Consider the following 9,750-nt stretch of genomic DNA (forward strand, 5'->3'; position numbering starts at 1 on the left):
TTCTTTAGAAGGCTTAGGAAGTTTGGCATGTCTCCTACAATTCTCACCAACCTCTACGGATGCACCATAGAAAGAACAAAAACACAAAGCGTGCATTATTCAGCTGTCCACTTCCTTGCCTTATCCTCTGGAGCATAAATCTTACACTCTACCCTCCACAAAGAACTTCACCCCAAACATGACCGACCCCCAACTTGGCCACCCCCCAACATGGCCGCCCCCCCCACGACATGTCCGCCCTCCCGACATGGCCTGGCCTCCCCTCCCCTCCCCCGACATGGCCACCCCCAACACGCTGCTCCACTGTTTGCCTTTCTTCTCATGTCCCCACGAGGAGCAGCCACTCCTGGATGCTAACTGCTTTCAGCTGTTCCAAGTGAAACTGAACTTGGTTAATGCCCAACAAGCCATTCCTTGTTTAATGCCAAACAAACTAGCTGAAGAAGCATTGTTGAGTTGCTGCCATGCATTTAATCTATAACACATGTTGCAGTCACAGTCCTCTTGAGTGTTGCAGGACTGCACTCATTGGGCACTTTAATCCCCCTCACACCTAATGCGGTCATGCACTGCAAATCATTAATGGCTGATTTCTCAGGAAGGACCCAGATGCAACACATGCACCTTGCACACACAAGGAACTTCAGATGCTGGCTTACAAAAAAAGACACAAAGTGCTGGAGTAACTCAACGGGTCAGTCAGCATCTCTGGAAAACGTGCGTAGGTAACATTTTAGGTTGGTACCCTTCTTCAGTCTGATGATTGTAATTCTCACAAGAGGATAGTGTATCACTGCTTACAGCAGTTGGCATATTGCGGGTGGAACCACCTTTGAGAAACTTCTACATATCTACATATTACTCCTTGGTCTGTGGATCACTGCCTCTGTGTTCTCCTAATGACAGTCCTTGCCTCCTGCAGCTTCTTCTGGTACATTGTCCTCTCCATCTGACCCTCTCCTCCTGCTCTCTGTCATGTTATGAGCCAGCAGGACTGCTACCCAAGCACTTATTTCTTAAACAGAAGGGAAACCCTTTCACCTCAACAGCAACAGTGTAAGTGTAGGGAAGAACTGCAGGTGCTGGTTTAAATCGAAGGTAGACACAAAATGCTGGAGTAGCTCAGCGGATCAGGCAGCATCTCTAGCGAGAAGGAATGGGTGATGTTTCGGGGTCGAATCTGAAGAACGGTCTCAACCTGAAACGTCACCAATTCCTTCCATCCAGAGATGCTTCCTGACCCATTGAATTACTCCAGCATTTTGTGTCTAACAACAGTGTAAGGCTGCACATGATGCTCTCAACTTCAAAGCTCAAAAAGCCATAGTTCCCAGCAACCGTCAACTAACCAATCATCAAATGATGTGCAAATGATTTAAGTGCTGCAGGAGTGGATAATTCCTACGGCTAAATAAATGCCTGTTCTCCCAGGCACGGTTTAATCAGTGTTGCAGAAAAACTGGTTGCCTTCTCTGCATATTCTATGCATGCACGAGCATGAACATGTGTGCACTCTCACTCCAAGCTGAGTAGCACAAATTACATTGACAATGTGCAGTGTCAGTGTCAGCTATGGTGAAACTTGGAAGCTTACAAGCAGGTGTAGCACCACGATCCCATCCAAACATTTCCAAACTCCGGTACCTAGAGATCTGCTCCCCCCTCAACTTTCCGATCCATGACCCTCAATTAGGATTGGTGGCAACACATCCTCCACAATAACTCTCAACACTAATGCCCCGCAAGAATGTGTTCTCAGTCCCCTACTATACTCCCTTTTCACTCAAGACTGTATGGCAGTTTGCAGACAACACCACTGTGGTGGGCCAAATCATGAACAATGACGAAAGGGAATAAAGGAAGGAGATAGAGAACTTAATGACAAGGTGTCAGGAATATAACCTCGCCCTCAATCTCAGCAAGATGAAGGAGCTAGTTATCGACTTCAGGAAACATGGTGGAGTACATGACCCAATCAGCGTCAATGAGGCGGAAATGGAAATGGTTGAGAGCTTTAAGTTCCCTTGCACTTACATTACCAATCATCTGTAATGGACCAACCATATTAATGCAACAACCAAAAAGGTACACCAATGCCTCTACTTTCTGTGGAGTCTTGTCATTCTGACAGTCCTCAGCCTCCACAGGAGTTATATGTGCTTAGTGTAATCAAAATGGCAAGGCAGAGAGAGGAATGATTAACCAAGCACTTGGGATTTGGGGCTTTATAAAAGGAAGGATGAAGTACAAGAGGAACTCAGGGATGATGATTCTTTATAAAATATTGGTTTGGTTTAGGTCTATTATTAACCATTTTCCAAAGTACAATGAGAAGTTTTATTTGCATGTTCTGCAAACAGATTAGATATACCACACATGGAGCAAGGAAACAGGCACTTTGCCACAATTCATCCATGCCGACCAAGTTACCTGCCTGAACCAACATTTGGCCCACATTCCTCTAAACCTTTTCTATCCATTCAGGCACCTGTCCAAGCATGTAGAGTATGTGTATGTGACTAGGTGTAAATATAAATGAATGCTTAATGTAAGTAGTGAGGATTGAATACATTTGCTTGCCGTGTTCTAACATCTCTCGGTATCTCTGTGTTTCTCTGCGTACTCTGCTGCATTGGGTATTGAGTTAAGTATGTGCGTGCGAAGCATATTGGCAACCTCCTCTGAGCTTGCCAACATGTTACACTCTTCATCATCCTATTTATCAAACACCAGAATCACCAAGGTGTGTGTTCAAACAATTGTTTCTTCAGTTTTTAACTCATTATCCTGAGTTTTCAAAGTTTTATATAAAACGTTGTAAGGCACAGTTTCTCCAGCTTAATGGTGTTAGAGTACATATCAGGACATATCAGGATCAGTTGGAGTTGCCAACAGATGAAATGGCTTGAATGCCTCTCATAATTTTATATTAATACTAGACCAAGTGGACCCGTTGGCCCCAAACCTCTCCTCTTTTAGTATATAGATATCAATTTTCTTTTTTTCTTAACATAGATCACGGCACGGTGGGGCAGCGGTAGAGTTGCTGCCTTGTGGTGCTTACAGAACGGAGATAAGGAAAAACTTTTTCACTCAGAGAGTTGTAAATCTGTGGAATTCTCTGCCTCAGAAGGCAATGGAGGCCAATTCTCTGGATGCTTTCAAGAGAGAGCTAGATAGAGCTCTTAAAGATAGGGGGTATGGGGAGAGGGCAGGAACGGGGTACTGATTGTGAATGATCAGCCATGGTTACATTGAATGGCGGTGCTGGCTCGAAGGGCCGAACGGCCTACTCCTGCACATACTGTCTATTGAGGTTGAGGGGAGAGCTGATGGAAATTCAAGACAATATGAAATTATGAAAAGCTTAGATATGATAGACAGTCAGAACATTTTTCCAATGGTGAAAATGTTATATACTAGAGGACATAGTTTAAGGTCAGAGAAAGAATGTTTCAAGGAGATGTGCTGGACAAGTTTTTTTTAACACAGAGTGGTGGATACACACCAATGCCTCAACTTCCTTAGAAGGCTTGTCTCCTACAATACTCACCAACCTCTATGGATGCACCATAGAAAGAATTTTATCATGAGGCATCACAGCTTGGTACGGGAACAGCTCCATCCAAGACCGCAAGAAATTGCAGCGAATTGTGGACGCAGTCCAGACCCTCAAACAAACCAACCTCCCTTCTATTGACTCCATTTATACCTCACGTTTCCTCGGCAAGGCCACCAGCATAATCAAGGACAAGTCGCGTGGAAGCTGCAGAATGACAAAGGTTAAGATACCTGTACAGCACAACAACCTTTAGGCATTCATTGATGCACATCAATGTTCCTGATCAGTATTCATTGACATACCTCAATGTGTAATCCTTGACACACATTACAACGTTCTTGATATTGAAAATTAAATAAAGGATTAAGTAGCATGTAGATTTACTTGTATTAATGTAATTGGATTTGTATATTTAAAAAATTGAGAATATATTAGAAACATAGAAAATAGATGCAGGAGGAGGCTATTTGGCCCTTCGAACCAGCACCACCATTCATTGTGATCATGGCTGATCATCCACAATCAGCAACTTGTGCCTGCCTTCTCCCCATATCCCTTGATTCCACTAGCCCCTAGAGCTCTATCTAACTCTCTTTTAAATTCATCCAGTGAATTGGTCTCCACTGCCTTCTGTAAGATTTGAGAAGTTTTCCCTCATTCTGCAAGCAACACCAAACCAAAGAGCTGCAGTTTGGACATTTTAAACGGGAGACTGGGGCTGATAGCGGAGAAAGGCTGCGGTCAGTTTACCAAGGGATGTCACAATCCGTGGGTCCTAAGATGGCCGCAGGACCTCATGACAAAAGCAAAAACCTTACAGCCCAGTCTCTAGGTTTCTGCAAAGCCACGGCCAGAACAATGGATGGATATTGGCCATGCAGAAACCTGCGAAACCAAGTCGAAGTCCAGACACTGGGGCGCTGACATCAGCATACTTACAATGCCCCAAGCCGACCTACACAGTTAATCTCGTTAAGGGGGCACAATAGCCCATAGAAAACTACCTGGTTGGTGATGGGAAACCAGTTAAACCCATCACCTCGCAACGAAATACCAATTAACACCGTCTGGCCATCCCCGGTACCCCCGGACATAACGCAGGACAAAGGGAAAACTCAATACATATCTTTTAAACGAAGAGATCCCGAGATCTGGCGGGAGATAGGACGGGTCAGAATAGTATAACTGGCCACGACTTTTGGGTTTTAAACTCAAGAAGAAATACTGCAAGAAAACCTGCAAGGAACGCAAGCCAGGAGGAAGACGAAAAGACAGGCAAGAAAGACACGCTCGCAGCAGGGACAGCAACGCTCACAACGGCATTGCCACTTTCATTTCACTGCACATCGAGTATGTGTATGTGACAAATAAATTTGACTTGACTTGACTGGCCAGGAATGCAAGAAACGGAAGGAAGAAACTCAGGGGACAAGCACGACCCTCACGGAAAGCAGCGGAGAAGCAGCACGAACAGCCAGTAACCCCAGTAATAGCCCCATGGTGAGCATGTACCCCGATCCTGCACATCCTGGACATAGTTTAGTGTAGAGGGGAGGGTGGTTTAATTAACGTGGGTGTATAAGTAAATATGTGTTGGCCAATTTTGCGATGTGTCGTACGTTCCCCATCTTACAGTCGTGTATATGTCTTGTAGAACTGTACGTTTTAGAATTCAGAGTCAAAAGTATTCATGTATATGTCTTGTAGAACTGTACGTTTTATGATTCATAGTCAAAAGTATTCAAGTATATGTCTTGTAGAACTGTACGTTTTATGATTCATAGTCAAAAGTATTCATGTATATGTCTTGTAGAACTGTGAGTTTTATGATTCATAGTCAAAAGTATTCATGTAATTCGGTATGTGTCTTATAGATATGTCTTATAGAACTGTGAAGAGCATTCATGTACAATAGTCCCAAGCGCTCAATAAAAGCATTTTCCATTTAAACCCTGGTCTTCAAATCTGGTCTGGTTGAGTTTTTCTGCACTATCAACGCTCCTGCATCTAAGTCCAGTGTCTAGAACCGTAGGGGGTGAGTGGGTCGAACCACTCACGGGGAACCAGTGTGCGCGGCCTGGTCAAGGGATCAGAGCAAGGCACGGGGACCTTAGGTCGGGCGAAAGCTCGGCGCAGAAAACCCCTTACAATTCGGTGGCAAAGAATTCCACAAATTCACAACTCTCTTGGTGAAAATGTTTCTTCTCACTTCAGTTTTCAATGGCCTCCCCTTTATTCTTAGACTGTGGCCCCTGGTTCTGGACTCCACCAACATTGGGAACATTTTTCCTGCATCTAACTTGTCCAGTCCTTTTATAATTTTATATATCTCTATGAGATCCCCTCTCATCTTTCGAAACTCCAGTGAATACAAGCCCAGTCTTTCCAATCTTTCCTCATATGACAGTCCCGCCATCCCAGGGATTAACCACGTAAACCTACGCTGCTCTACCTCAATAGTCTTTCTCAAATTAGGAGACCAAATCTGCACCCAATACTCCAGATGTGGTCTCACCAGGGCCCTATACAACTGCAGAAGAACCTCTTTGCTCCTCTATTCAAATCCTGTCGTTATGAAGGCCAACATGCCATTAGCTTTCTTCACTGCCTGCTGCATCTGCATGTTTATTTTCAGTGCCTGGTGTACAAGGACACCCAGGTCTCATTGCAGCTCCCCTTTATCTAATCTGATACCATCAAGATAATAATCTGCCTCCTTGTTTTTGCCGCCAAAGTGGATAACCTCACATTTATCTACATTACACTGCATCTGCCATGCATCTGCCCACTCACTTAACCTGTCCAAGTCAACCTGCAACCTCCTAACATCCTCTTCGCAGTTCACACTGCCACCCAGCTTTGTGTCATCTGCAAACTTGCTAATGTTACTTCAAATTCCATCATCCAAATCATTAATATATATTGTAAATAGTTGCGGCCCCAACACTGAGCCTTGCAGCACTCCACTTGCCACTGCCTGTCATTCTGAAAAGGACTCGTTTATTCCTACTCTTTGCTTCCTGTCTGCCAACCAATTCTCTATCCATGTCAATACCCTACCCCCAATACCATGTACTCTAATTTTGCTCACCAATCTCCCATGTGGGACCTTATCAAAGGCTTTCTGGTATCAACTGAGTACTATGTGTTCATACCTGTTGTGCTGCTGCAAGTAAGAATTCCATTGTTCCGTTTCAGGACATATGAGAATAAACCACTCTTGTCTCTTGATCCACGTCCCTCCATTCCCCATATATTTATGTGCCTAACTAAAAGCCTCTTAAATGCCACTATCGTATCTGCCTCTACCACCACCCCTGGCAGCACATTCCAGACACCCATCATTCTCTGTGTGAAAAATCTCCTAATCTGACACCAATCAGATAATAATCTGCCTTCCTGTTCTTGCCACCAAAGTGGATAACTTCACATTTATCCACATTATACTGCATCTGCCATGCATCAGCCCACTCACCCAACCTATCCAAGTCACCCTGCAGCCTCATAGCATCCTCATCACAGCTCACACTGCCACCCAGCTTTGTGTCATCTGCAAACTTGGAGATGTCACGTTTAATTCCTTTGTCTAAATCGTTAATATATATTGTAAATAACTGGGTTCCCAGCACCGAGCCTTGCGGCACCCCACTAGTCACTGCCTGCCATTCTGAAAAGGACCCGTTAATTCCCTCTCTTTGCTTCCTGTCTGCCAACCAGTTCTCTATCCATGTCAATACCCTACCCCCAATACCATGTACTCTAATTTTGCACACTAATCGCTTAAATGGGACCTTGTCAAAGGCTTTTTGAAAGTCCAGATACACAACATCCACTGGCTCTCCCTTATCCATTCTACTTGTCACATCCCCAAAAAATTCCAGAAGATTAGTCAAGCATGATTTCCCCTTCATAAATCCATGCTGACTTTGACCGATCCTGTCACTGCTTTCCAAATATGCTGCTATAACATCTTTAATAATCAACTCCAGCATCTTCCCCACTACCGATGTATGGCTAACTGGTCTATAATTCCTCATTTTCTCTCTCCCTTCATTCTTAAAAAATGGAGCTGCATTGGCTACCCGCCAGTCCACAGGAACTGATCCAGTCGAGAGAACATTGGAAAATGATCAGCAATGCATCCACAATTTCTAGGGCCACTAGAATGGGCTCTTCGGCCCACAATGTTAGTGCCAAACATGACGTGCATGATCCATAATCCACGGTAGCGCAGCGGTAGAGTTGCTGCTTTACAGCGAATGCAGCGCCGGAGACTCAGGTTCGATCCTGACTACGGGTGCTGCACTGTAAGGAGTTTGTACGTTCTCCCCGTGACATGCGTGGGTTTTCTCCGAGATCTTCGGTTTCCTCCCACACTCCAAAGACGTACAGGTATGTAGGTTAATTGGCTGGGTAAATGTAAAAATTGTCCCTAGTGGGTGTAGGATAGTGTTAATGTACGGGGATCGCTGGGCGGCACGGACTTGGAGGGCCGAAAAGGCCTGTTTCCGGCTGTATATATATGATATGATATGATAATCCCTCCATTCCCTGCACATCTATGTGCCTATCTAAAAGCTGCTTAAATGCCACTGTCAAATCTGAGTCCACCATTACCCTTGGCAATGTGTTTCAGGCCCCCACCACTCTCTGTATAAAAACACACTCACCCTGCACATCCCCCATTACACTTGCCCCCTCTCACCTTATAGCTATGCCCCCTCTTGTTCGACATTTCCACCCTGGAAAAAAGGTTCTGACTGTCTACCCTATCAATGCCTCTCATAATTTTATGTACTTCTATCAAGTCTCCCCTCAACCTCCAACGTTCCAGAGAAAACAATACAAGTCTATCCAACCTCTCCCTGTAGCTTAAACCCGCTAATCATGGCAGCATTCTGGTTAACACCCTCTCCAAAGCCTCCATATCTTTCATGTAATAAAGCAACCGGATGCACTGCATGCAAAATTCCAAATGCGACCTAACCATAGTCCGATAGAGTTGCATCATGATTTCCTGACTCTTATATTTAATGCCCATAGCAATGATGGCAAGCATACCAAGTGCCTTCTTCACCACCCAATCTACTTGTGCTGGCATCTTTACTAGGCTATGAACTTGCTCCAAGTTCCCGCCACACATCAATGCTGTTAAGGGTCTTGCCATTCATTAACTGTATACTCTTTCCTACTTTCAACCTCCCAAAGTGCAACACTTCACAGTTGTGCGATTTGTTAAGTAAATATTTATTACCTGGGGGAGAGCTGTTTTACCACAATTATAATTGATGAGATAACACCCTGGAATGTTGCCTACAATTTTGTCTCCTGAACTAAAACTGCTAAGAAGGAAGTTCAGCAAAGCCAGTATTCCAAACTAGTTCTTGGAATAGCGGGTCTGTCATATGAGGGGAGATTAGGTCGGCTAGGTTTCTGATCCCTAGAGCGTAGAAAAACAAGAGATGGCATGAATATTTCTGTAACAACATGGTGGAAATAGTACCACAACAATGCTCATCATCTCCATTCTAATCTGCTATGGTAAAATGGAGGTTTTCATTTCTACATTAAATGGGAAACACCCATATTTAATCATGATTTTGTTTAAATTGTGCCCCAGGTGAACACCGGCAAAATGTTGCAAACAAGTCTCAAAGAATTTGCATCTTTTGTGATAGAGGCCAAATGAAATTATCAAAATTATCATCCAAAAATAGAAAGAATTTAAGCCACTATTACCTTGACACACCCAGATCATTTCTAGAACATGAGAAACTCGTTGTGCCTTACCCTATCTTCAATGGAATCTTCTTGTGTGTTTTATATCTGTAGAAATCTTTCTTTTCCAAGTAGGTATCCAATTCAGTTTTTAAAAGTTACCAATAAATCTGCCCGCAATTCTCCTTTTTCTACAGATCATAACAATTTGCTACATGGGTGAGCTTTTCTCCATCACCATCTGGTACTTACCTCAAGTCTCTGTCTTCTGATTATCTGTCTCCCTTGCAGAGCAAAGATTTTTTCCTGCCTACTCTGTTAGTCAGTCACTATTTGGTCTTCCCACTCTAGTCAGCCTGTTTGAGATCAGTGAAGGTAGCATGGTATTACTGGTGAGTGTATTAAATTTACAAAGAATACTGCCAAAGATATAGGATTGAAACATGCCCTTCTTCAGTCTGAAGAAGGGT

Source organism: Rhinoraja longicauda, chromosome 22 (genome assembly GCF_053455715.1).
Source record: "Rhinoraja longicauda isolate Sanriku21f chromosome 22, sRhiLon1.1, whole genome shotgun sequence".
Lineage (NCBI taxonomy): Eukaryota > Metazoa > Chordata > Chondrichthyes > Rajiformes > Arhynchobatidae > Rhinoraja > Rhinoraja longicauda.